Genomic DNA, 26,869 nt, shown 5'->3' with positions numbered 1-26,869 from the left:
TAGATGTTCTGCTAATATTAACAGGAACATATCGTAAGTTCTTAGATGATATGTGAAATTGTATAATACCATTTGGAAGTTGACTCTGATAAGTTGGATGTATACTATAAACCCTAAAGCAACCATTAAAGAAACAAAGAATTAGAGCTAATAAGCCAATAAAGAAGATAAAATCGAATCATAAAATATGCTCCATTAATCTATAAGTAGGCTGAAAAAGAAGAAAAGAGAAACAGAAAACATGTACGACCAATAAAAAACAAATTTCAAGATGACAGACTTAATCGTAATTATATCAGTAATCACATTAAATAAAAATAGTCTCACACTCCCAATTAAAGGCAGACAATATCAGATTGGATATCAAAGCCCGACCCAACTACATGCTGCCTTCATGAGGTGCGCTTAAATATAAGAACACATAAGGTAGGCTGGGTGCGGTGGCTCACGCCTGTGATCCCAGCACTTTGGGAGGCCAAGGCGGGCAGATCACCTTAGGTCAGGAGTTCAAGACCAGCCTGGCCAAATGGTGAAACCCCGTCTCTACAAAAATGCGAAAATTAGCCAGGCATGGTGGCCGGTGCCTGTAACCCCAGCTACTCAGGAGGCTGGGGCAGAAGAATCACTTGAACCTGGGAGGAGGAGGTTGCAGTGAGTGAAGATTGTGCCATTGCACTCAAGCCTGGATGACAGAGCGAGACTCTATCTCAAAAAACAAAAAAAAAAACAAAAGAACACATAAGGTAGCCTGGGCTCAGTGGTTCATGCCTGTAATCCCAGCACTTTGAGAGGCCAAGGTGGGTGGATCACTTGAGGTCAGGAGTTCGAGACCAGCCTGGCCAACATGGTGAAACCCCATCTCTACTAAAAATACAAAAAAAAAAAAAAAAAAAATTGGGCATGGTGGTGGGTGCCTGTAATCCCAGCTACTTGGGAGGCTGAGGCAGGAGAAGCGCTTGAACCTAGGAGGTGGAGGTTGCGGTGAGCTGAGGTCGCACCATTGCACTCCAGCCTGGGCAACAAGACTGAAGCTACATCTCAAAGAAAAAGAAAAAAAAAAGGTAAAAGTAAAAAGGATGGAAAAAGTCAGAGAAAGCTGGAGTGGCTAGATTAATATTAGACAAAGTTGATTTCACAGGGATAGTGCATTTCACAATGACAAGGGGGTCAATTCACCCGGAAGACATAAAAATCCTAAATGTTTATGCACATAGATCTTCAAAACACATGAAGCAAAAACTGATAGAATGGTAAGGAGAAATAAAGAACCTTCCAATTATGGCTGGAGATTTCAATACCTCTGTTTCAATTAATGGTAGAGCGTGAAAATAGAAAAATCATTAAGGATATAGAAGATTTCAACATTATCAACCAGCATGGCCTAAAATAGGCCACCCAAGAACAGAACACACATTTTCAAGTGCGTGCCCATGGAAAGTTTACCAAGATAGATCATATTCTGAATCATAAACCAAGTTTCAATAAACTTTACAAGATTAGAATCATGTTAAGTATCTTCTCTGGCCACAATGAAATTAAATTGGAAATCAATAATAGACTTCTGGGAAATCCTCAAATGCTTATAAACTAAATAACACACTTCTAAATAAGCCATGAGTCAAGAAGAAATCAAAGGGACATTACAAAGTCTTCTTTGAACTGAATGAAAATGAAAACACAACATATCAGAATGTTGGAGGTATCGTTAAAACAGCCATTTGGGGAGAATGTATAGCATTAAGTGTCCATACGAGAAAAAAATGGAGGTCTCAAATCAATGGCCTCAGCTTACACCTTAAGAAACTAGAAAAAAATAGACCAAATTAAACCAAACTAAGCAAAAGAAAGGAAATAATGAAGATCAAAGCAGAAATCAGTGGAACAGAAAACAGAAAAATAATAGAGAAAATGAATGAAACCAAAAGCTGGTTATTTGAGAAGATCAATAAAATTGATAAACTTACTACCAGATTATTTTTTAAAAAAAGACTCATTTGAAGACTCAAATTATCAATCAGGAATGAGAGAGGTGACTTCCTTAGACATTCTGCAAATATTAACAGGAACATAAGGAACATTATTGTGGTGTTATGATGTATATTGGTTTTCCTCCACAGTTTCTGGCACATAACTCCCATACCCCTTGTTACAGTCTTTTGTTGGGTGTATTAGGCCTCAGGGACAGGCCTCTGACCTGCCCTCTTCACCTGCTCCAAGGCAGGACTCTCTCCTTATGGGTCTTAAGACCCTCCTATATGAACTTGCACCCTGTACTCTGGGGGAAGGAATGCTTCCATTACAAACCGAGAGGACAGGGTTCAGGGAGCTTCCAGATCGCTGAACATGTGGAGGTTCCTGCACAGTGGCACCCAGGGAGGGCATGGAAGCTCCACACCCCTTTCCCCATACCTCAACCTACGTGTTTCTTCATCTGTATCCTGTGCCTTATGCTTTATATAATAAACTGGTAAACTAAGTATGTTTCCCTGAGTTTTGTGGGCCACTCCAGCAAATTAGTCAAACCCAAAGAGGGGGTCACTGGAACCCTGACTTGAAGCCAGTCAGAAGTTCCAGAGGCCTGGATTTATGACTGGTGTCTGAGAGTGTGGGAACCCCCAACCTGTGGGATCTGACACTATCTCCAGGTAGATGGTGTCAGAACTAGATTAGAGGACACCTGGCTGGTGTCTGCTGCTTGGTGTGTGGAGGAAAGCCCCCACACATTTGGTCACCGAAGGCTTCTGTGTTGATGACTGTCATGGTGTGAGAGCAAAAGAAAGCACGGATAGAGTTTCCCCTACACAATTGTGAACAACTTTATGCCAATAAGTTTGACAACCCAGACAAAATGGACAAATTCCTTGAAAGACACAAACTACCAAAGTTCTCTCAAGAAGTAGATTACCTGAATAGTTCTACATCTGCTAAAGAAGTTGAATGTGTAGTTAAAAACCTTCCCAATAAGACAGATCTAGGCCCACGTGGCTTCACTCATGAATTCTACCAAACATTTATAGAAGAAATAATACCAATTTCACATACATTATTCCATAAAATTGAAGAGAAGGGTACATTTTCCAACTCATTTTATGAGACCAGCATTACTCTCATATTAAAGTCAGATAAAGACATTATAACAAAACTACAGACCAATACTCATAATGACCAACAAATTTAAACAAAATTTTAGCAAAGTGAATTCAATCATAAATAAGGAGGGGATTTATCCTAGTGTTACCAGGCTGGTTCAACATTCAAAAATGAATCAATCTTCCAGAAATTTTTCCAAATTAAAAAAAAAGAATCAAGCTGGGTGTGGTGGTGTGCACCTCTGGTCCTAGCTACTTGGGAGGCTGAGGTGGAAGGATGGCTTGAGGCCGGGAGTTTTCTGGCTGCAGTGCACTGTAATCGTGCCGTAGAATAGCCACTGCGCTCCAACCTGGGCAACACAGCAAGGCCTCATGTCTGAAAAAAATAAAAATAACTGAATCAATATAGTCATTTTAACAAAACAGAAAACCTAGATGATAACCTCAATCGATACAGAAAACACATTGACAAAAATCCAGCATTCACTCTTTTGGCAAAGAATAACTAGAAAGGAACATCCTCAACCTGACTGGTAAAGGACGTGTATGAAAAACCCGCAGCCAAAATTATACCTAATGGTGATAGACTGATGATTTCCTCCTATGCTTGGGAATAAAACAAGGATGTGAGATCTCACCTCTTCTAGGCAACATTGTATTGAGGTTTCCAGCTAGTGGGGTTAGGCAAGAAAAAGAAACAAAAGATAGCCATCTGATAAAAGAAAAAGTAGGCTGGGTGTGGTAGCTTATTCCTGTAATCCCAGAACTTTGGGAGGCCAAGGCGGGAGGATCAATTGAGCCCAGGAGTTTGAGACCAGCCCAGGCAACATGGTGAGAACTTGTCTTTACAAAAAATTAAAAAGTTAGTCAGGCTGGTGTTGTGCACCTGTGGTCCAAGCTACTCAGGAAGCTGAGGCAAGAGGATCACTTGAGCCCAGGAGGTTGAGGCTACAGTGAGCTGTGTTCACACCACTGCATTTCAGCCAGGGTGACAGAGCAAGACCTTGTCTCAAAAAAAACAATGAAAGAAAGAAAAAAGTAAAACTATTTGCAGACAACATGAGCATCTATACAGAAAGCTGACAAATCTATTAAAAGCTACTAGAACTGGGCCAGGTGCAGTGGCTCACCCCTGTAATCCCCGCACTTTGGGAGGCCGAAGTGGGCAGATCACGAGGTCAGGAGTTCGAGACTAGCCTAACCAACATGGTGAAACCCCTTCTCTACTAAAAACATAAAAATTAGCCGGGCGTGTTGGCACACACCTGTACTCCCAGCTACTCAGGAGGCTGAGGCAGGAGAATCGTTTGAACCTGGGAGGCGGAGGTTGCAGTGAGCTGAGATCGTGCCACTGTACTCCAGCCTGGGCGACAGAGCGAGACTTTGTCTCAAAAAATAAATAAATAAATAAATAAATAAACAAAACAAAACACTACTAGAACTAATGAATGAGTTTAGCAACATTACAAGATACAAGACTAATATATTAAAATAAACTGGCTGGGCATGGTGGTTCACGCCTGTAATCCTAGCACTTTGGGAGGCCAAGGCAGGCGGATTGCCTGAGCCCAGGAGTTCGAGACCAGCCTGGGCAATGTGGTGAAACCCTGTCTCTACTAAAAAAAAAAAAAAAAAAAAGTAACCAGGCGTGGCAGCATGTGCCTGTAGTCCCAGCTACTCGGGAGGCTGAGTCAGGAGAATTGCTTGAACCTGGGAGGTGGAGGTTGCAGTAAGCCAAGATGGTGCCACTGCACTCCAGCCTGATGACAGAGTGAGACTCCTTCTCAGTAAAAAACAAAAACAAAAATAAATTGCTTTTCTGGGTATGAACAATGAGCCGTTGGAAATAAATAAAAATTTAAAAATATGCCACTAATAGCAACATCAAAAAAATACTTATGGATATATTTATCAAAAGATATAAGAAGACCTGTACATTGAAAACTACACAACACTGATGAGCAAAATTTTATTTTATTTTATTTTTTATGTTTATTTTTTGGAGAGAGAGTCTCACTGTCATCCAGGCTGCAGTGCAGTGGCATGATCTCGGCTCACTGCAACCTCTGCCTCCCAGGTTCAAGTGCTTCTCCTGCCTCAGCCTCCTGAGTAGCTGGGATTACAGGCACCTGCCACCACACCTGGCTAATTTTTGTATTTTTGGTAGAGATGTGGTTTTACCATATTGGCCAGGCTGGTCTTAAACTCCCGACCTCAAGTGATCTGCCTGCCTTCACCTCCTGAAGTGCTGGGATTACAGGAAAGAGCCACCGCGCCTGACCTGATGAGCCAAATTTTAAATGACCTAAATGAATGGAAAGATCAAATTGATCCATAGATTCAGTGCAATTATGAATACAATCCCAAGAGGCTTTTTTTGCAGACAATTACAAACTGAATCTAAAATTTACATGGAAATTCAAATGACCTAGAATAGTAAGAACCATTTTAGAAGAGAAGAACAAAATTGAAGGACTAACACTACCCAATTTCAAGACTTATTTTTTAAAAAATTGGTATGTAATAATAAAAAGCAAAAAAAAAAAAAAAAGAATGACATGAAAATATATGATCCTTGAAAAGATGAAATAAAAATACTAAATATATATTTTTAAAAATTGATATATAATAGTTGTATATATTTGGGGGGTACACGTCATTTTGTTACATGCATACAATGTGTAGTGATCAGATGGGGCATTTGAGATATCCATCACCTCAAACATGTATCTTTTCTTTAAGTTGAGAATATTCATTATTCTAGCTATCTTGAAATATACATTATTGTTAACTATAATCACCCTAGGGAACTATTGAGCACTAGATCTTATTCCTTCTATCTAACTGTATTTTTGTACCCATCAATCAATCTCCCTTCATCCCTCCCTTCCCATCCTCTCAGCCTCTGGTCACCATCAGTCTGCTGTCTCCATGAGATCCACTTTTTTAGCTTCCAAGTATGAGTGAGAACATTCGATATTTGCCTTACTGTGCTTGGCTTATGTCACTTAACATAATGATCTCCAGTTCCATCCATGTTGCCGCAAATGACAGGATCTCATTCTTTGTTATGGCTGAATACTATTTTCAATGTTGACTTCTTATGCAACTGCAATAATCAAGACAGTGTGATACCGATGTTAAGAAAGAAAATAGATCAATGGAATAGAACAGAGAGACTGGAAATGGATTTTCAATGAAGATACAAAGGCAATTCAGTAGAGAAAGCATCATCTTTTCAACAAATGGTGCTGGAACAATTGGATATTCATAAGGCAGAAAAAATGAACTTCAACCCATACATTGCACCATGTATCAAAATTAACTCAAAATGAATCATAGACGTCAATGTAAAACCCAAGATTATGAATCAACTTCTAGAAGAAAACATAGAAGAAAACCTTTTTGACCTCGAGTTAGACAAAGATTTCTTAGAAACAGTACAAAAAGAACAATCTATCAAAGAGTAAATTGATAAATTGAATTTCATCTGTTGGGGCTCAGAAAACAATACCCCAAAGTGTAGACCTCAGCAGCAGCCTCAGAAGCAAAAGTTTTTCTCTGACCTTCTTCTTCCCTCTTATCTCTCAGTCCCATTCTCTCCTGGGGCTAGCCATAGAAACTAGAAATCTCTTCCCTAAAGCAGGTGGTAGAAACCAGAACCTCTTCTCCCCAAAGCTACTCATAAAACCTAAAAATATACTCTCATTTTCCATCCACCTTTCTGTGTAAAAGCTGGTCATAAAGAAACTATCTGGCCTACCTTGTTTGACTATAGCTCATAAGACCGCCCCCCGCCCCATCCCAGAGAGGAAGGAATGCATGCTCAGAGAGGCCAAGAAGAATGTAGACAGACAGGCGCTACTGGGTTTCCCTAACTCAGCCTATTAGCATTAGATCATATTCTTTTTGTCCAATCATACTTCCTCACAGCTGTCTACACTTTGTTGAACCTAAATATTAAAATGAACATTTTCTCCTGTATCTTTGGATCTTCATTCTGAAGGCTCCTGTGTATACATGCTAAATAAATTTGTGTGCCTTTTCTCCTATTTATCAATCAGCTTCATGTCAGTAATTTTCAATGAACCTCAGAAAACAACAAAAAGGAAACACTTTGGCTCTTTGACACGCTATTAAAAGAACAAAGACAAGCTACAGACTGAGACACAATCTTTGCAAACCATATTTCTTTTCTTTCTTTCTTTTTTTTTTTTGAAATGGAATTTCGCTCTTGTTGCCCAGGCTGGAGTGCAATGGCGCAATCTCGGCTCACCGCAGCCTCCATCTCTTGAGCCCAAGAGATGGAGGGTGCAGTGAACTGTGATGGTGCCATTGCACTCCAGCCTGGGGGACAGAGTGAGACCCTGTCCTAAAATAAATAAATAAAAAGCCCAAAAGGAGGTATGTCCTGAGTAGCTGGGATTACAGGCATGTGCCACCACACCTGGCTAATTTTGTATTTTTAGCAGAGATGGGGTTTCTTCATGTTGGTCAGGCTGGTCTCGAACTCCTGACCTCAGGTGATCCGCTCACCTTGGCCTCCCAAAGTGCTGGGATTACAGGCATGAACCACCATGCCCAGCCTGCAAGCCATATTTCTAATAAAGGACTTGTATCTAGAATATATAATGAACTCTCAAAGCTCAACAACAAGAAAATAAAATACCCAAACTTAAAATGGGAAAAATTTAGGCTGTGCACGGTGGCTTATGCTTGTAATCCCAGCACTTTGGGAGGCCTAGGCGGGTGGATCACCTGAGGTCAGCAGTTCAAGACCAGCCTTGCCAACATGGTGAAACCTTGTCTCTACTGAAAATACAAAAATTAGCTGGGCATGGTTGCACGTACCTGTAGTTACAGCTACACAGGAGGTGGAGGCAGAAGAATCTCTTGAACCTGGGAGGTTCACCAGGTTCAAGATTACACCACTGCACTCCAGCCTGAGAGACAGAGCGAGACTCCATCTTATAAATAAGTAAATAATGTAAAAATCTGAATAGACCCCTCACCAAACAGGATATATGGATGGCACATAAGCACAAGAAGAGATGCTCAATATTATTTGTCATTTAGCTCACTAATGAGACAACAAGCATTATGAAGAAGTCGGTTCCAAGGAGAAAAACTGAAGTATATATAGTCAGTGAAGGTATATGCATGTTATTTAGGTATGTAGAATAAATACAAACATTTGGGTGGTTGCCTCTGAGAATGGGGTTGGTTGGTAGAGAGTGATAGGGCAGGTCCTGCTGTTTTTTGTTGGAGGTCTTATAGTATTATTACTATACTTAAAAACAAAGCAAAACTATGTATATGTATTACTTTCATAAGAATAAAATTTTAATTAAAAGAGAAAAACATAGCAGGTGAATGTGAAAGTATAGCAATATTACTATCAGATAAATAATCTCAAGGCAAAAACATACAATTAACAAAGAGGGATGTTGTATATTGGTAAAAAATACTATCCATGAAGATGATAACAAATTTCCATAAACACTTAGGTTTCTAACAACGTATATTCAAGATAAAGCAAAATGATAGAAATATATATTCACAAATTTACAATCACACTATGGGGAAATCAACATACAAACAAACAGGCCTGGGGAGGAATCACCGCCTGTAATCCCAGCTCTCTGGAAGGCTGAGGCAGGAGGATTGCTTGAGGCTAGGAGTTTCAGATCAGCCTGGGTAACAAGGAGATCTCTGCCCTGCCCTGCCCATCTCTACAAAAATTTGAAAAATTAGCCAGTCGTGGTGGCAAGTACCTGTTGTCCCAGCTGTTTGGGAGGCTGAGGCAGAGGGATCACGTGAGCCCAGGAGTTGGAGCCTGCAGTGAGCCGTGATTGCAGTACTGTACTCTGTCCTGGGCAGCAGAGCGAGACCTATAGATTTCACGATAACAGTGTACAAAATATTCATTGTTAGGTTTCAGATTCCCCATTGCAAATAACTTTTAAGAAACTACCACTTGCACTTAGAAGTTTAGTATCAAAGAAGAATGTATACAATTATTGGAAAAGGCTTTTTTGGTTTGCTTTTTAGAGATGAGGAGTCTTGCCGGGCACAGTGGCTCACGCCTGAAATCCCAGCACTTTGGGAGGCCGAGGTGGGCAGATCATGAGGTCAGGAGATCGAGACCATCCTTACTAACACGGTGAAAACCCGTCTCTACTAACTATACAAAAAATTAGCCGGGTGTGGTGGCGGGCGCCTATAGTCCCAGCTACTCGGGAGGCTGAGGCAGGAGAATAGCGTGAACCCGGGAGGCAGAGCTTGCAGTGAGCTGAGACTGCGCCACTGCACTCCAGCCTGAGCAACAGAGCGAGACTCCGTCTCAAAAAAAAAAAAAAAAAAGAAAGAAAGAAAGAAAGAAAGAAATCTGAATTGCTTGATTGTATCATCAAGCTATCAAGAAAACTGAAACAAATTACAACAACAAATTACAGGGACTCCATTACACCATGATACAATAAAGTTAAAAGAGAACAACCAGTAGAATAGCCAAAAACCAAAACAAAACAAAAAACAAAACCCACCCCTACTCTCTTAGAAAACTAAAAACAACGTTTAAATAACTTTTGGGTTAAATAGATAATCAAAACTACAGTTACAAAGTACTTAGAAAATTAATGACAATGAGAATACTTTTTATCTAAATTGGTGGGAGGCAATTAAAGATCAATTGGAAGACAATTAGTCATTTCAAAAGCTTTTCACAAAAGGGCAAGAATTGGAAACAATTGAACAAAACAACTGAAGATGGAGAAAAAGACGACTAAAAGTCTCTAAAAAGTTATTTTGATCTCACTCCAAAATCAAACAAAAAAATTTTGAGGAAAATATGTAGAAAACCCAGTCTTCTACAAAACTAGAAAATGTGCACAATCTCAAACTTCAATCATGAAGAATGCTTGGCATCTATGATGAAATCAGGATCAATTTGAAGGCGCAGCACTCACTGATTATTTGGGTATTTGGAGAAGTAAACATTTGTGGATGGAGTCAATGGGGTGGAGGTGGGGCTTAAGATTTTGAGGTCTTAGGCCCTGTGCATTTTTCTGCCCCCGAAACAGGGACTCACTCTGTCACCCAGGCTGGAGTCCAGTGGCACAATCATGGCTCACTGCTGCCTCAAACTCCTGGACTCAAGCTGACCTCCCACCTCAGCCTCCTGAGTAGCTGGGACTGTCTATAGGCATGTGACACCATGTCTGGCTAATTTTTTTATTTTTGTAAAGATGGGATATTTCTGTGTTGTCCAGGCTGGTTTTAAACTGCTCTGTTCAAGCGATCCATCCACCTCTGCCTCCCAAAGCATTGGGATTATAGCTGTGAGCCACCTTGGCAGACCAGGCCCTGCGCTTTAATCACACCTGCCCGCTCTCCACTCTCCACGGATAATCTGTCCCAATGCGACTCAAGACTGCAAAGAGGGCACATCCTCAGGTTGCATTGCCCCTGGTGACTTGGGAAGGGGCTTACGGTTAGTTTGAGATAAGTGGGGCCGGGTGTGGTGGCTCACACCTGTAATCCCAGCACTTTGGGAGGCCAAGATGGATGGATCACGAGGTCGGGAGATCGAAACCATGCTGGCAAAAATGGTCAAACCCTGTCTCTACTAAAAATACAAAAATTATCTGGGCATGGTGGTGCGTGCCTATAGTCCCAGCTACTCAGGAGGCTGAGGCAGGAGAATCACTTGAACCCGGGAGGTGGAGGTTGCAGTGAGCCGAGATTGAGCCATTGCACTCCAGCGTGGGTGACACAGCGAGACTCCGTCTAAAAAATAATAATAATAATAATAAGTGGAGAATGGTGGGCTGTTCCCAAACTTTATTGCCAAGAGGTTTACAGTATTTAGGAATTTAAGGAATCAAAAAACTTTGGATAACATGTTCATCCCAGTGAAGAGATCCACTTCAGTGTGGCCCATTTCTGACCCATGAATGATGGATCCAGGTCAGCAGGTGACAGAACTTGCACTGGTCCATTTTTAATGACACTGCGTAGATAGCCACCCTCCAGGCCTGGCCAAAGAAGAGTCTTAGCCTGTTTAAAATTGGAAAGGATCTGGTCTTAACATATCCCCTCTCATCATCTCTCTCAAAGCTGCCAGGGAAGAGCCGGGGACGGGGATGCCCCTCTTTCTGTGTCTTTTACCTCCGTGTCCAGACTGTCAGCACTCACACTGCTTTCTCAGAGCAGGAGCGTTATGCAGGCATCGTGATGTAACAACACTTTGTATGCTACATCCAACTGGTATCACAATGAGGTCACATTTCACTTCAGTAGCCAGCTAAGATGGCCTTAAGCCACCACTGGGTATGTCCCTTCAGGGGTTCTGGGAATGCCCAGGGTTTGGACTCAGATAACTCAGGAACCAGTCTGCTTGGATTCTTTCACTTAGTTTGAAAAAGCTTCCAGATATGATGCCCCTGTGATACCAGTGAGACTATGTACAGGCGCCCCTGTTGTCCATCTCTACCAGAACTTGCATGAGTTTTCAAGCACAGAGAATTTTCAAACCATATTTAGGCAACACGCACAACCCCCACCCCCAACACCCACACACACCCAAAACAAAAATCACTGCCTAAGGAAACAAATTCTGAAGAGATGTGACTCTGCAAAGCATAGGCACCCTATTACATTATTATAGAAAGCAATTTAGCTCAAACATATCCTGCTTAATATTTGCATAAAATTAATGAACCAGGCAGGTTTTTTTCCAAGTACAAAGGGAGATTGAGTCTTTGGTTTATTGCAAAACAGAAAACTGTTCCCAGCTTTGAAATGACAGCTTTTTAAATTTTTGTTTTTCTGGCTTTACCAAGCTGTGGGTAGCCTCCCCCAGCAATCTCTAAAAGGAGGCAGCTCCTTCCAAGCACTTAGAGTGTGTCTGGGAACTTAGCCTGAGGCATTGGCAGGAGAAGCTGTGTTAGCCCTCAGCACCTGCTCCAGGGATCTCTCCTGCCTTCTCTCAGGCCTGCAGGGCCTCCATTTCTCCAGAATAATTCATTAGAGGAAGTATCTTGGTGAGGTTTGGGTGCTTGTGCTCAATCATAGTTTGCCAAGGTAGAAGTCATTGGTCTACTGGGTATGGCCTCTGCTGGGAACTGAGGGCTGCAAAAATGAACAAGGCAGAACAGGATATTTGCATGGTGCCAACATGTCACTCCATGAGTTACCTGTTAATTGCAAAGGGAGGTATCTGGTGATCAGAACTTTAACCATGCAATCAAATGTAGGTCACTAAGAGTGGGACACCTGACATGACATGGTATGCCCTAGGAAGTATAAAGCATCACCTATGAAATCATTTTACCAAAATGGCTTAACCTGAATCATCCAACCTTTATTTATTTATTTATTTTATTTATTCATTATTATATTTTTCAGACAAGGTCTCACTCTGTTGCCCAGGCTGGAGTGCAGTAGCACAATCATGGCACTAATGATCTTCCCAGACTCAAGCCTCCCCACCTCAGCCTCCCAAGTAACTGGGACTACAGGCACGAGCCACCATGCCCAGCCCCAACCTCAATTTAATAGGAAGCACAGGTGATAAAGGAACAAAGTAAATTGCATCACACACACACAAGCTGAATCAAGCTTACTTAGGTTAGAATCTTGGCTCTCCATATATTAGCTGTGAGCCCAGAGGTAAGTAACTTAGCTTCTCTGAGACTCAGTTTTCTCTTCTGTAAAATGTGTGTACTCAGATATAACAGAGCTTTCCTAGGCTGCTCAGATTTGGCCTTAATGATTAATGATGCGTTAAGAAACAAAACAAGCCGGGTGCTGTGGCTCACGCCTGTAATCCCAGCACTTTGGCTGAGGCCAAGGCGGGTAGATCACCTGGGGCTAGGAGTTCAAGACCAGCCTGGCCAACATGGTGAAACCCCATCTCTACTAAAAATTAGCCCGGTGTGGTGGTGCATGCCTGTAATCCCAGCTACTAGTGAAGCTGAGGCAGGAGAATCACTTAAACCTGGGAGGCGGAGGTTGCAGTGAGCCGAGATCGTACCCCTGCACTCCAGCCTGTGTGACAGAGTAAGACTCCGTCCAAAACAAAACAAAACAAAACAAAAGGCATAAACACACTCACAGACACACATAGAGACAATGTGACATTTTAGAAGACAAATGGCTTGAATTCTTCAAAAAGTCAACATCATAAATTACAAAAATAGTTGAAGGATTGTTCTTGTAGGGGCCAAGGCAAAACTTATCCTTCACTCTCTGAAGATTCGCAGAAAATCAGCTGACAAAAAGCAGATTAACAGGAGAAAGGGCATATTAAAATTTTTTTTAACATGCATAGCACCAAGGAATCACAGGAGAGAATGATTATCCAATAACCCAGTAGGGTACAGAAGCTTGTGTACCCTTCTTCATAAGTGAGTGGGGAGACAATTCTTCTGAGGGGCAGTAAATGATTTTCAGGAAAAATGAATGAGTCCAAAGACCAGTGGCCTGGGACCAAGTTTCCCTGGGCTCTGTGGGAGGTGACAGCACAGGTTATGGAAGAGGAATGTCAAGCAAAGGCTGTCTCATTATGCAGATGGAAGTATCTCAGGTCGTCTCTGATGTGGTTTAACTCTGTGTCCCTACCCAAATCTCATCTTGAATAGTTTATCCCCATAATCCCCACATGTCGAGGGAGGAACAAGGTGGGAGGTGATTGGATCATGGGGGCATTTTCCCTTATGCCGTTCTCATGACAGTGAGTGAGTTCTCATGAGATCTGTTGGTTTTATAAGGCACTTTTCCCTGCTCTTGCTTGGTCTCTTTCCTGCCACCATGTGAAGAAAGTCTTTGCTTCTCCTTCACCTTCTGCCATGATTATAAGTTTCCTGAGGCCTCCCGAGACATGTGGAACTGTGAGGCAATTAAACCTCTTTTCTTTATAAATTACCCAGTCTCAGGCAGTTCTTTATAGCAGTATGAAAATGGACTAATATAGTCTCGGAGCTGCCCTCAGAAAGGATAGATGGTAGTCTGTGGTGGACATAATCTTTTCTAGATCTGGACAAAGGATGGGTGGAGGCACTCAGAGGAAGCATGACTGCTCATTTCACTAACCTAGATTTTTCTCTATAAATGCAAATCTCTCCTACAAAAGGCAGCTTTTCAGGGCTATTGCTTTCTGCAGGTCCTCTGAATAGCCATCTCAAAATACGTCAAAGAAGTATATTTTGGGGCCAGGCACGGTGGCTCATGCCTGTAATCCAGTCACTTTGGGAGGCTGAGGCAGGCAGATGGCAAGGTCAGGAGTCACCAGTCTGCCCAACATGGTGAAACCCCGTCTCTACTAAAGATACAAAAAATTAGTCAGGCATGGTGGCGCACGCCTATAATCCCAGCTACTCAGGAGGCTGAGGCAGGAGTCACTTGAACCTGGGAGGTGGAGGTTGCAGTGAGCCGAGATTGCATCATTACACTCCAGCCTGGGCCACAGGGCGAGACTCCGTCTCAAAAAAAAAAAAAAAAAAAAAAAGAAATATATTTTGGGGTGAAATATGGAAATATGTTTGGTTTCTTTTAGTCTCCCATTTGAAACTTTATTTTCAGGAAGTTTTACCTATTAAAATAGGATTGGTAGTTATGGAGAGAGAAATCAGGTTAGTAATTGAGTGGCAAGGAATTTGCAAAGGGAGAAAATAACACAGATTAGGATGAGAATAAGCACATAGAAAAGAACAAACCTAAGCACTTTCTCCCACACGCAATTAAACCAGTCTCACATTTCAGGGAATAGGCCAGTCCAATTAAGCTATGGTGTATCATTCTAGAAGATGGCGTTGCAGATGGGTTGTCAAAGCTATGCCTCTATATGATGAAGCCAAACAGGTCATTAATAAGAGGCATTTCTGTGGAAAAAGAAGAACAAAGGTTAATGTCTGGAGTAGTCTATAAACTAGTTTTTCCAGAGTTTGGAGGGCAGTCCGTCACAAAGATTAGCGGCAATCTCACAGATTTTTCTGGTTTGCAGTTTGCGTATGCAACATTTGTCCAAATATAAGCTGTTGTGATGATTTTTCTTCAAAGCCAGGCTGACTAGTTTCAGCTTGTATGCCATTAGGGAAAAGATGATTTTAATTTCTAGTGATTCCAAGTCAGAAGGATGGGAGAACAATTGGAAAGATTAGTCTGGAGAGCTGCAGCCAGATACTGGAGAAAACTAAAATTCTGGATTCAGCCCAGATAACAACAACAACAACAAACCCCTCAAAAACAAATGGACAGGGCTAGAATCTAGTGCACTATAGTTTTGTTCTGAAACGTGAACTTTCTCTCGCCATTTTCTAATTTTTACCAAAGATATTTATAGCAAGACTAATTTGCTTGTAAAATAAGTTTAGTGTTATTTACTTGGCCTGGTTATGTGCATAAAATGCAATAATGATAGTGATTCATCATATAGACTGTTGTTAAGTTGGCTTTGCTGAAACTTCATAAGAAACGTCAAATTAGTCTTTTAAAAGCCACTTGAGGCTTAGGAGTTACGCCAAAGACTGTAAGACCAATACAAATTGAGTGAATTTCACTCTTCCTGAGGTCCCCCAAATAACTTGAGGTTCCTAGGCCTGTCAGAAAGTGACATTCTTTACTTACTTCAAGGTTAGGAACCTTATTAGAGTACTGTGTAGACAAGGTACCAGGCCAGTCTTTCCAAGGGGCTTTTTATTGGCTCCATACAAGTCAACCTCAGTCCCTCAAAGCAGTCTAGTCATGTCTCAAAATATGATATTCTAGTTAAAGCCTTGGTAAAATAACCAGTTTTTCCAATTGTGTTTTGTGGCAGATGAAAACAATCTTACTGAACTTATGCAAATAACTATACTGTCATAAAATAAGAATACTCACAAATAGTTTCCAAATTCTAGAGAGATTAGGTAGAGAGGTAAATGTTTTAAATCTATTATGAAAGTACACTTTACTCAATTGCTGTAAGCTATAAATATCCTGAAATAAGAAGAAAAAAGTTTTCTTAATTCTGGAAAACAATCAATTGCTGTAAGCTATAAATATCCTGAAATAAGAAAAAAAAGTTTTCTTAATTCTGGAAAACAAAACATAAAAATCAGCAATATGACAAACAAAAAAATGTCGTAAAAAATCATTTCAGTCTTCTACCAGTTCAGTCCCATCTAATTAGTTCTCGTTCTGCTTGATGTTAGGTGGGCGGTTTTATGAGTCCAGGTTTTCTAGTTTTGTTTTGTTTTTTAGTGTTTTGAAACTTTTTGCCTAGTCCAATGGTATGATCTCAATGTTGTCAGAAACCTGTATTTGTCAGAGTTCTTTCCATCCTTTCCATAAACCTCCTCGAAGATACAACATCTAGGATTTGCAAAGAGCTTTCAGGAAAAAAAGTATCAAAGTAAAGCAATTAACTGTGGACAACAGGACTTAAAATGGCCATACTTAAATAAACAATTGATTTTTAAAACTTAGTTATTTTCTGTGGTCTACAACAATTTTACATAATCGCCATAATGATGAGTTGATAGCATGTCAGATTTTTAGGATTTGCATACAAATTTGGAGCACATTAATGACATGTTCTTACAAATATAACTCAAAAAAAAAAAAGGCTGAACATCATCGTTTATTTGACAGTGCTTCCCATGTAATTTAACGTACCAATAGGCCTGCTTATGACCTCTCTTTTGGATGCTTCAGGGGTCCCTTTGAACATCCCAAAGTTAGTTTGAGGTTGAAAACACTTAGTTTCAAATACAAAGTTTGATTTGAGGAAGCTTGTGAAATGTGTAAAAGGTTGAAAACACTTGATCAAAATAGGAAATGTTTAAAAGGTTTAAAACACGTAATCACAATAGGATCACAGGCCACTGTAAAACAATAGTCATTTAGCCAAAGTTATAATTTATTTATAAAAGATTTTAAAAAGCAAAAATCTTTACTTTTTGATGGAGAGGAGACAAATATTCAAATAATTAAAAGATCTAACAAAGTACACAGAGTCTGTTTCTCTCCTTCCTTTTTTTTTTCTTTCTTTTTTTTTTTTTTGAGACCGAGTCTTACTCTATTGCCCAGGCTGGAGTGCAGTGGTGCAATCTCGGCTCACTGCAACCTCTGCCTCCTAGGATCAAGCGATCCTCCTGCCTCAGCCTCCCAAGTAGCTGGGATTATAGGCACTTGCCACTGCGCCCAGCTCATTTTTGCATTTTTAGTAGAGACAGGGTTTTTGTTGGCCAGGCTGTTCTTGAACTCCTGACCTCAGGTGATCCATCTGCCTTGGCCTCCTAAAGTGCAGGGATTATAGGCATGAGACACCATGCCCGGCTTACTATCTTTTATTAGTAGTACACACAAATTTTGTTCAAAGAGAAAACCAAAATTTACCCATGTTTCAGTGTATTGATACTAAAGCTAAATTTAATAAAACTTTATAAGCTCATCTTTATGAACTTTATAATTAATTAAAAATAAATTATAAATCTATTTTTAATTAGCTTTGACCACACAAGATTTCCATAAGCCTTTTATAACCTAACCTGGTATGAAATTTTTTATATTCTTTCTTTTCCCAACTTTCTATATTCACTCAATTTTATGTATATCACTAAAATTTTGAAATAGGACGGGCACAGTGGCTCACGCCTATAATCCCAGCACTTTGGGAAGCCAAGGCAGGGGGATCACTGGAGCCCAGGAGTTCAAGATCAGCCTGGGCAACATGATGATATCCTGTCTCTACAAAAAATACAAATATTAGCCAGGTGTGGTGATGTGCGCCTGTAGTCCCAGCTACTTGGGAGGCTGAGGTGGGAGGATCACTTGAGGTCAGGAGGCAGAGGTTGCAGTGAGCTGAGAACGTGTCACTGGACTGCAGCCTGGGTAACAGAGTTAAGACCCTGTCTCAAAAAAAGGAAAAGAAAAAGAAAAGAAAGAAAGAAAGAAAGAAAGAAAAAACAAACTTTTAACCGCAAAACTAGACAAAAGTATTTTTTTAAAAACAAAAACACATGTCCTTATGCCTTTTTATAACTCTTTTCTCACCAAAAACATCTTGGGTTTTTTCATATACTTAGTATACAGGATTGCTTTCTCTTATTTCTAGTAGCTTCAATTACATATACTTAAACCAATATTATTTTTATTCACCAAAGATTACTAAAAAGTCATATGAACTTGAAAAGCATTTTGTTTTATTTACGTAATTTATGAGCATTCATTTATTTACAAGTCAACTTGGTACCATGTAGACAATATAGAAACAGATACGTACACATATATACATAAAAACACAAACATAAAGCCTTTATAGTTTGATTTTTGTTGTTGTTGTTGTTTGGTGTGAAATGGAGTTTGTGAGACAGAGTCTTGCTCTGTCACCTAGGCTGGAGGGCAGTGGCATGATCTTGGCTCTCTGCAACCTCCACCTCCCAGGTTCAAGTGATTCTCATGCCTCAGCCTCCCAAGTAGCTGGGACTACAGGCGCCCACTACCATGCCCAGCTAATTTTTGTGTTTTTAGTAGAGATGGGGTTTCACCATGTTGGCCACGCTGGTCTTGAACTCCTGACCTCAATTGGTCCTCCCCTCTTGGCCTCCCAAAGTGCTGGGATTACAGGCGTGAGCCACCATACCAGCCCTATAGCTTTGATTTTGAAAACTGTAGCCAAGAGACACATAACATTCACTAGTTTAAAAAGATAGTTGGATTCAAACTGTGTCTTGTAAATAGAACATGTTAAAGCTTATCTGTCCCACATAAAGAGAGCCTTTATTGAGTTTTAGAGGAAACAGGATAGCAAATTTACATCTCAAAGCCCAGAGAGAGAATTTGAGCTTTTTCAAGGAGTTTGGATGTGTTAGAGGAAGATTAAAAATGGATGTCAAAGCCAGGCTCAACACATGGGGAGACCGAGGTGGGTGGATCACTTGAAGGCAGGAGTTCAGGACCAGCCTAGGCAACATGATGAAACCCCGTCTCTACAAAAAATACAAAAAATTAGCTGGGCCTGGTTGTGTGTGCCTGTGGTCCCAGCTACTGGAGAGGCTAAGGTGAGAGGATGGCTTGAACCTGGGAGGTGGCGGTTGGAGCACACCGCACTTCAGCCTGGGTGACAGAGCCAGACCCCATCTCAAAAATAAAATACAATAAAATAAAAGATGCCAAAGGTAACACAAAATCACAGGAATTTGCCACAGGATTGAATAAGGATACCAGATTTAGTTAGAAAGGTAGCTTCCTATTGTCTTTTTCAGCTGGATGGCTGAGCTCAGAGTGGAGGCCGCTGAGGAGTAAAACCAAGCATTTGCAGCCTCTAGGGCCCAGCACTCACACGTGGAAAAGGCACGTGCAGCTCGCCTTTTTCTCCTCTGTAAAATGGGTGTAACTGAAGTATAACAGACCCTTCCTGGGTAGCTCAGATCTGGCCTTGCCAGATAACGACACATTAAAAAACAAAACAAAAAGATATAAATCTGACTGTGAAAGGATTAAAGTATAATATATTGTATTTCTTTGAAATTGGGACACATTTTGAACTGATGGGCACTTGTAATTGGTAATTCTCTTCCTTCATACCTTTCTTCCTTCCTAAAATGTGATGTGTATTTTTTTCTTTCTTTTTTTTTTTTTTTAAGAGATGAGTTTTCCAGGCTGGGGTGCCTGTTTATTCACAGGCATCATCCCACTACTGATTAGCATGAAAATTTTGACCTGCTCTGTTTCCAATCTGGGTTCACCTCTCCTTAGACACCCTGGTGGTCCTCTGCTCCTAAGAGATGACCATACTGATGCCAAACTTAATGCGGACATCCAATCAGCATAGCACACTATATCCCAGAGCTCCTGGGCTTTGTGAGATCATCCTCTCTCGGCCTCCCAAGTAATGGCACTACAGGCATGTACTACCATGACCAACAATGATGTATCTTGCCATCGATTCTATCTTACGGTCATTCACAGCTTGGATTAGATAAAATATGGCAGATTCAATGCTGAGATTTTCCTGGAGATACGGAAGAAAGAGTAAGTGATACTTCATGTACCAGAACTTTGAAAAATCCTCTCCAAATATCCCACTATTTCCCCAAATCCACCTCCCCTCTGTTGTGACCATGACACCTTCCCCTCCTCTTGAGCCTGCCAGTCCTTGCCAGGTTCCTCCCAGCTCCTCATCTTTGCCTTCACTATCTCCTTACTCTCCTCTTCCACCCCTTCATCTGCCCACCTCCTCCAGCCCTTCTGGGTCTCCATCTCTTTATTCTAATTTAGCCTTCTCTCTCTCTCTTCACTTTTCCACTTCCTGTCCCCAGCAGCACCCCATCAAGTAAAATAAAGAACCCTCCAAGGAATCTACCTTCTTAGAAAGTGAAGAGCAGAGAGACAATTATATGTACTTAACATTTAATATTTTTTGTGTTTCATGGATAATAATAGCTACCTCATGAGGCTTTCGTGAGGATTAAAAGAGAGAGGGAATGTAAAACACTTGGCAAGTGGCTGGCACATGTTAAGAATTCACCAAATGTTAGCTGACATTATTTACTATTGTTCTGTAAATAATTGTACAATCAACACTGTAACAACACAGGGAAGAGGAAAGAAGAAAAAGACCAAAGGAATAAGAATCACCTAGAGAATCAACGCCATATATTCTTCTAGTAGTAATCATAAACATGCCATAGTGAATTTGATTTTTGTGCTTTTCTAGTGACAGAGCATTCTTATGAATCATAGCTCATAAATGAAAATATCAAAGGGTGGAAAGAAAGTCGTGTATTTTTAATGTATTTTAACACGTAGCATTTTGTGATGTTTTTAGATCGTGACAAAGAGGAAATTACTGTCATCTTCATCCTTAATCTAGTATGAAGCTCTTTTTTTTTTTTTTTTTTTTTTTGAGACCGAGTTTTTGCTCCTGTTGCCCAGGCTGGAGTGCAATGGCACTATCTTGGCTCACTGCAACCTCTGCCTCCTGGGTTCAAGTGATTCTCCTGCGTCAGCCTCCTGATTAACTGGGATTATGGGCACCCGCCACCATGGCTGGCTAATTTTTTTTTTTTTTTTGAGATGGAGTCTTGCACTGTCGCCTGGGCTGGAGTGCAGTGGCGCGATCTTGGCTCACTGCAACCTCTGCCTCCTGAGTTCAAGCAATTCTCCTGCCTCAGCCTCCTGAGTAGCTGGGATTACGGGCCCCTGCCACCATGCCTGGCTAATTTTTTGTATTTTTAGTAGAGACGGGTTTCACTATGATGGGCAGGCTGATCTTGAACTCCTGACCTCATGATCTGCCCGCCTCAGCCTCCCAAAGTGCAGGAATTACAGGCGTGAGCCACCACACCTGGCCCACCTGCTAATTTTTTTTTTTGTATTTTCAGTAGAGATGGGGTTTCACCCTGTTGGCCAGGCTGGTCTCGAACTCCTGACCTCAGGTGATCTGCCCGCCTTGGTCTCCCAAAGTGCTGGGATTATAGGCATAAATCACTGTGCCTGGCCCGAAGCTCTTTTTCTTTAGAAGACCATGCTGCAGAAACTTCAAAATACAAAAGAATGGTACTATCTACTATTCTGGTAAAGTATTTTAAGAGGACTGCAAAAATCCAGGGTAATAGTTTGTAAAATGCCTCCTTGTTTCTAGTAATGGAATGTAAGAGGGAAACTTTGCAGAGTTTAAATCGTAACTTGTGGTCTTGGTTGTCAATTCACATCATGTGATTGGAAATTGAAGATACTGACTGAAAGGCTGAGACTGGGAAACAGACCCTATGCTGTGGACTGAATTGTACCCCCCACCCCAAATTCACGTGTTGAAGCTCTAACCCCCAATACGGTAGTATTTTCTTTTGGAGATAATTAGGGCTAGATGAGCTCATGACGGTGGGGCCTTCATAATGAGACTGGCGTCTTTATAAGAAGAGACACCAGAGAGTTTGCTGTCCTACCACAAAGAGGTCATGTGAGCCCACAGCAAGATGATGGCTGCCTGTGCGCCAAGAGAAGAGGCTTCAGAATGAAACCTACTTGCTGGCACCTTGATCTTAGACTTCCAGCCTCCAGAGCTATGAGAAATAAATTCCTGTTTAAACACTCAGCCTATAGTATTCTGTTACAACCACCCAAGTGGACTAATTACAGTCTGGTGGCCTCCGTTATCAAAGTCAGCAACAAAGTTAACAGAGCTTTCTTAGGCTAGCTTTTCCATGCGGAGGGCAATCTCCTAAAAGTAGTGTGAACATTGGGACAATGTGATCCTTCTGTAGTTCATAAGCATCATGCCTGGGTTTTCGCATTCCTGGGTGAGCTGTGCGTCCCTCAAATCTTGTTATGGCATCGGCGTGAAAAAGAAAAAAAAGAGGAAGAAAAAAATAATTAAAAGGAGAAACAATGTGAGAGGGAAGGACATATGCATAATACTGTAAAACCAGTGGAAGGCTTGATGAAACTCAAAACTGGGAAGTTCTATTTTAAGAAATTGCAACGTGCAGCTTAACTGTTTCTGGATTTCTTTGCCGGCTGAAAAGTGGGGATGATGAATTGACACCCACTGCAGGGGCATTTTGCTGCCTCAGCAAGTTTCGTGCAGCTGCTTCAGGACTGAATACTGCAGTAGCTTCTGACAGCGTCTCCCGAGGGTCCCCAGCTAAGAGCCCTTAGACTACTTGAGTGGACTAGGACACAGATTACCTGTCTCAAAAAGGTTTGCTTTGCCTTTGGGAAAACCTCGTCTTTCCTAGAGGGAAATTTTTTTTTTTTTTTTTTTTTTTTTTTTTTTTTCCGGAGACGGCCTCACTCTGTCACCCAGGCTGGAGTGCAGTGGTGTGATCTCAGCTCACTGCAACCTCCACCTCCTGGGTTCAAGCAATTCTCATGCCTCAGCCACCCGAGTAGCTGGGATTACAGGTGGGTGCCACCACGCCCAGCTAATTTTTGTGTTTTTAGTGGAGATGGAGTTTCACCATGTTGGCCAGGCTGGTCTCAAACTCCTGACTTCAGGTGATCCGCTTGCCTTGGCCTCCCAAAGTGCTGGGGTTATAGGTGCAAGCCACTGTGTCTGGCCATGGGAAACTCTTAATCCAGTTCTTTTTGGGGCTCTGAGAGAGAGTATAAATATGGTAAATTAAAGCCAGTTTCCCAGGGAGCTATGTGACACTTAAAAAAAAAAATCTTCTTCTCTTCCTCCATTTTGCCATATATTTGTATTGTTATCTCATGTGTGATGGGAGAACATTTTGCTTCTTACTAAGATAAATGTCTTACGTTGAGGGGAAATGGTTCTTAGTTTAGAAAAATACTTTGCTAGCCCTTAGGGCTGCTGATGGTGAGACTCAGCTTTGGGGCAGAATGGGTTGCAGAAAGAGGGTATTTGGATGTGAGACCTTTGGGAGATAATTGGAATTGTCCTGCCCAGTAAGGTGGGACGAATATTGAATTCCTGGAGACAGCTCTGGAAAGAGGGTGAGGGAAGAGAAGGGAGGGACTGTGGAAAGGTTTGCAGGGGTGTCCAATCTTTTGGCTTCTCTGGGCCACACTGGAAGAAGAAGAATTGCCTTGGGCCACATATAAAATACACTAACGCTAATGATGCTGATGAACTTAAAAAAAAATCTCAAAAAATCACATAATGTTTTAAGAAAGTTTATGTACATTTTCACTACTGTTCGGTTCTTGAAGAAAAAAAAAAGAAAGTTTACGAATTTGTGTTGGGCCACATTCAAAGCCATCCTGGGCCACGGGTTGGACAAACTTGGTTTAGAGGAAGGGAGGTAGAGGAGCTGACTTAATGTGCAGGTAGCCTGAGAAGGCCTGAGAAGGGAGAGCCAGCAAAACATCCAAAACGGCAGGGATGCTTCTGGATTCTAGCAGTCAGTGTGAAAATGGTGGCTGTGCAGTGCTCTAAAGAACGTCTCTCCAAAGCTTTATAGAGATCTGCTGCATACAATTGCTTTGGGCAAGTTATGGCTCCAAGAAATCAAGAGGGATCTGGGGTCCAGTGATAGGCCCAAGAGAAGGGAACAGTCAGTGCAAGGCACAGGAATTCAATGGGAATAGGAAATGGGAATGGGAGCTCACACCAGAACAAAACCCCAGGAATGCACAGCTTGAGCTATTTAGATGCAAAGGTTAACAGAAAGGGCAACTTGCTAAGGCTGAGGATTTCCCAACTGTCATCTGAGTCACGTGGAAGAGTAAGGGTGAGGTTGTACTCTTGGGCACTGGAAGAGACCAAGTCCCATCCAAGTAGGGGATGGGGTGGGGGTTTGGGGGGCAGTAGGGGGGATCCAGAAGAGGGAGGACATGCCCACAGCTATCCTTGACAGTCCTGCCCATCCTCTGGGGAAAAGTCAAACCCCAGATTTCAAAATGGCTTCAAAGCAAATTCTGATCTGCTTCATGGTCTAACTTTAGAGATGTCTGAGGGTGTGAGTGGGCAGCTGGAAGGATGAGATGGTTGTTTTTATACTTTTAACATTTCTTCTGTTTATTCCCATTCTTTCATATTTAGCAGAGTCATTTTTGAAAGCCTGCTACAACTGTGTTATGGATGTCAAATATAATTTTCAAATAGTTAAGAATGTAACATAAGTAAGCCCTTGTCAAAGATGTGTTTAGCTCACTCATGAGGACACCGGCAAGATGGCAACACCAGTTCAAAGGTTATATGTAGTCGGTGAAAAGAAGAATGCAGAAAGATAGCAGAGTCAGATATAAAACAGGTCCTGACAGAGCAATAACTAACCTTTGGGCTTATCTTTTCTACCAGAGAGAAATCATTTACCTCTCCACCAGAAAAAAAAACTTTGCAAAACTTATCAATATTTTATAGATTAAATCTAGCTTTTCAGAACCTAGTCTCATCAACTGTAAATAGTAAGTCAAGAGGCCAGGCATGGTGGCTCATGCCTACATGTAATCCCAACACTTTGGGAGGCCAAGGTGGGAGGATCACTTGAGCCCAGGGGTCCAAGACTGCAGTGAGCTATGATTTTGCCACTGTGCTTCAGCTTCGGTAACAAAGCAAGACCTTGTCTCTATTAAAAAAAATAATAAGTAGGTCAAATAAAGTTATATCCCTTAGAAAATCAGATGAGTCTTAGGAAGGTTGTTACACAATAGTCAGTCATGTGGCTTTGAAAGAGCATGTGGTAATCTTTGTGCTGAATTTCCAATTTTTGGATGATTTTTCTTAAGGGAAAGCAAAAGACTAGATTATTGTCCTCACTTAAGTCACAGAGCTAGAGGGGAGCAGCACAGTCTTGGAGCCACTATGATGGGGTAGAAGTAATAAAGGGAAAGAGACATGGTTGAAACTCAAGAAATAAAAAAGAAAACTGCCTGCTCATCCCTCCCCTCCTGGAGAGTCTTCTTTTACTTCTAAAACCAGATTTTTCTGCTACTGATCTAATAAAGGGACTACTGGTCTCTTATATCCAACAATACCTTTTGTGTCACCAATTGGGGACCCTTGAGTTTGCACTGGAGTCAAAACATTATAGGGAACCCAGGCACTGCCCTATCCACTAGGGGTGAGAGTTGAATGTTAAAATCTCTTTGGGACATTTTTGCAATATCTAGCAACATTATTTTTTTAATCATGGTAAATTTATACATAACTTAAAATTTATCATTTTCACCATTTTAAGCAAATGGTTCAATAGTATTATGCACATTCACATTGTTGTGCTATTATTACCATCATCCATCTCTAGGACTTTTTCATCTTCTCAATTTCTTCTTCCCATAACCACTGGCAGTCACGATTCTACTTTCTGTCTCTTTGAACTTAACTATTCTACTCATGTAAGTGGAAATTTACAATATTTGTCCTTTTGTATCTGGCTTATTTCACTTGGTATAATATCTTCAGTCTGTCTATGTTTGCATGTGTCTGAATTTCACTTCTTTTTAAGGCTGAATATTCCCTTTTATGTATATACCACATTTTGTTTATCCATTTGATATGGTTTGGCTGTGTCCCCACCCAAATCTCACCTTGAATTGTAGCTCCCATGATCCCCACATGTTGTGGAAGGGACCCAGTAGGAGGCAATTGAATCATGGGGGCGGATTTTTCCCATGCTGTTCTTGTGATAGTGAATAAGTCTTGCAAGATCTGATGGTTTTATAAAGAGCATTTCCCCTGCACATGTTCTCTTGCCTGCCACCATGTAAGACGTGTCTTTGCTCCTCCTTCACCTTCTGCCATGATTGTGAGGCCTCCCCAGCCATGTTGGGAACCTCTTTTTTTTTGTTTTGTTTTTGTTTTGAGATGGAGTTTCCCTCTTGTTGCCCAGGCTGGAGTATGATGGCTCGATCTCAGCTCACCGCAACCTTTGCCTCCCAAGTTCAAGTGATTCTCCTGCCTTAGCCTCCTGAGTAGCTGGGATTACAGGCATGCACCACCACACCCAGCTAATTTTGTATTTTTAGTAGAGAGAAGCTTTCTCCATGTTGGTCAGGCTGGTCTCCAACTCCTGACCTCAGGTGATCTGCCCACCTTGGCCTCCCAAAGTGCTGGGATTACAGGCATGAGCCACTGTGCCCAGCCAAACCTCTTTCTCTTTATAAATTACCCAGTCCCAGGTATTTCTTCATAGCCATATGAAATACACCATTTCATACTGCTATGTTCATCTAATATGTACACCTAATACACCATTCATCCATTGATGCCTATCAACATTTAAAATGAACATACTCTTTTGATCCAGCAAATCTATTTCAAGGACTTTGTCCTATGCATATGCTTATAAATATATACAGAGATGGTATTTGTAGAAGACCCTCTTGGT

The 26,869-nt window shown here is 41.3% G+C and overlaps 1 pseudogene; it reads left to right on the top strand.

Moving 5' to 3' along the window:
• The first annotated feature begins 22,327 nt into the window (after nucleotides 1-22,327).
• LOC123568540 (small nucleolar RNA U13) lies at nucleotides 22,328-22,420 on the top strand (annotated as a pseudogene).
• Nucleotides 22,421-26,869: the final 4,449 nt, after the last annotated feature.

Source organism: Macaca fascicularis, chromosome 13, assembly GCF_037993035.2.
Source record: "Macaca fascicularis isolate 582-1 chromosome 13, T2T-MFA8v1.1".
NCBI classification, from domain to species: Eukaryota; Metazoa; Chordata; class Mammalia; order Primates; family Cercopithecidae; genus Macaca; species Macaca fascicularis.
This window is presented reverse-complemented; position numbering and strand designations above follow the sequence as displayed.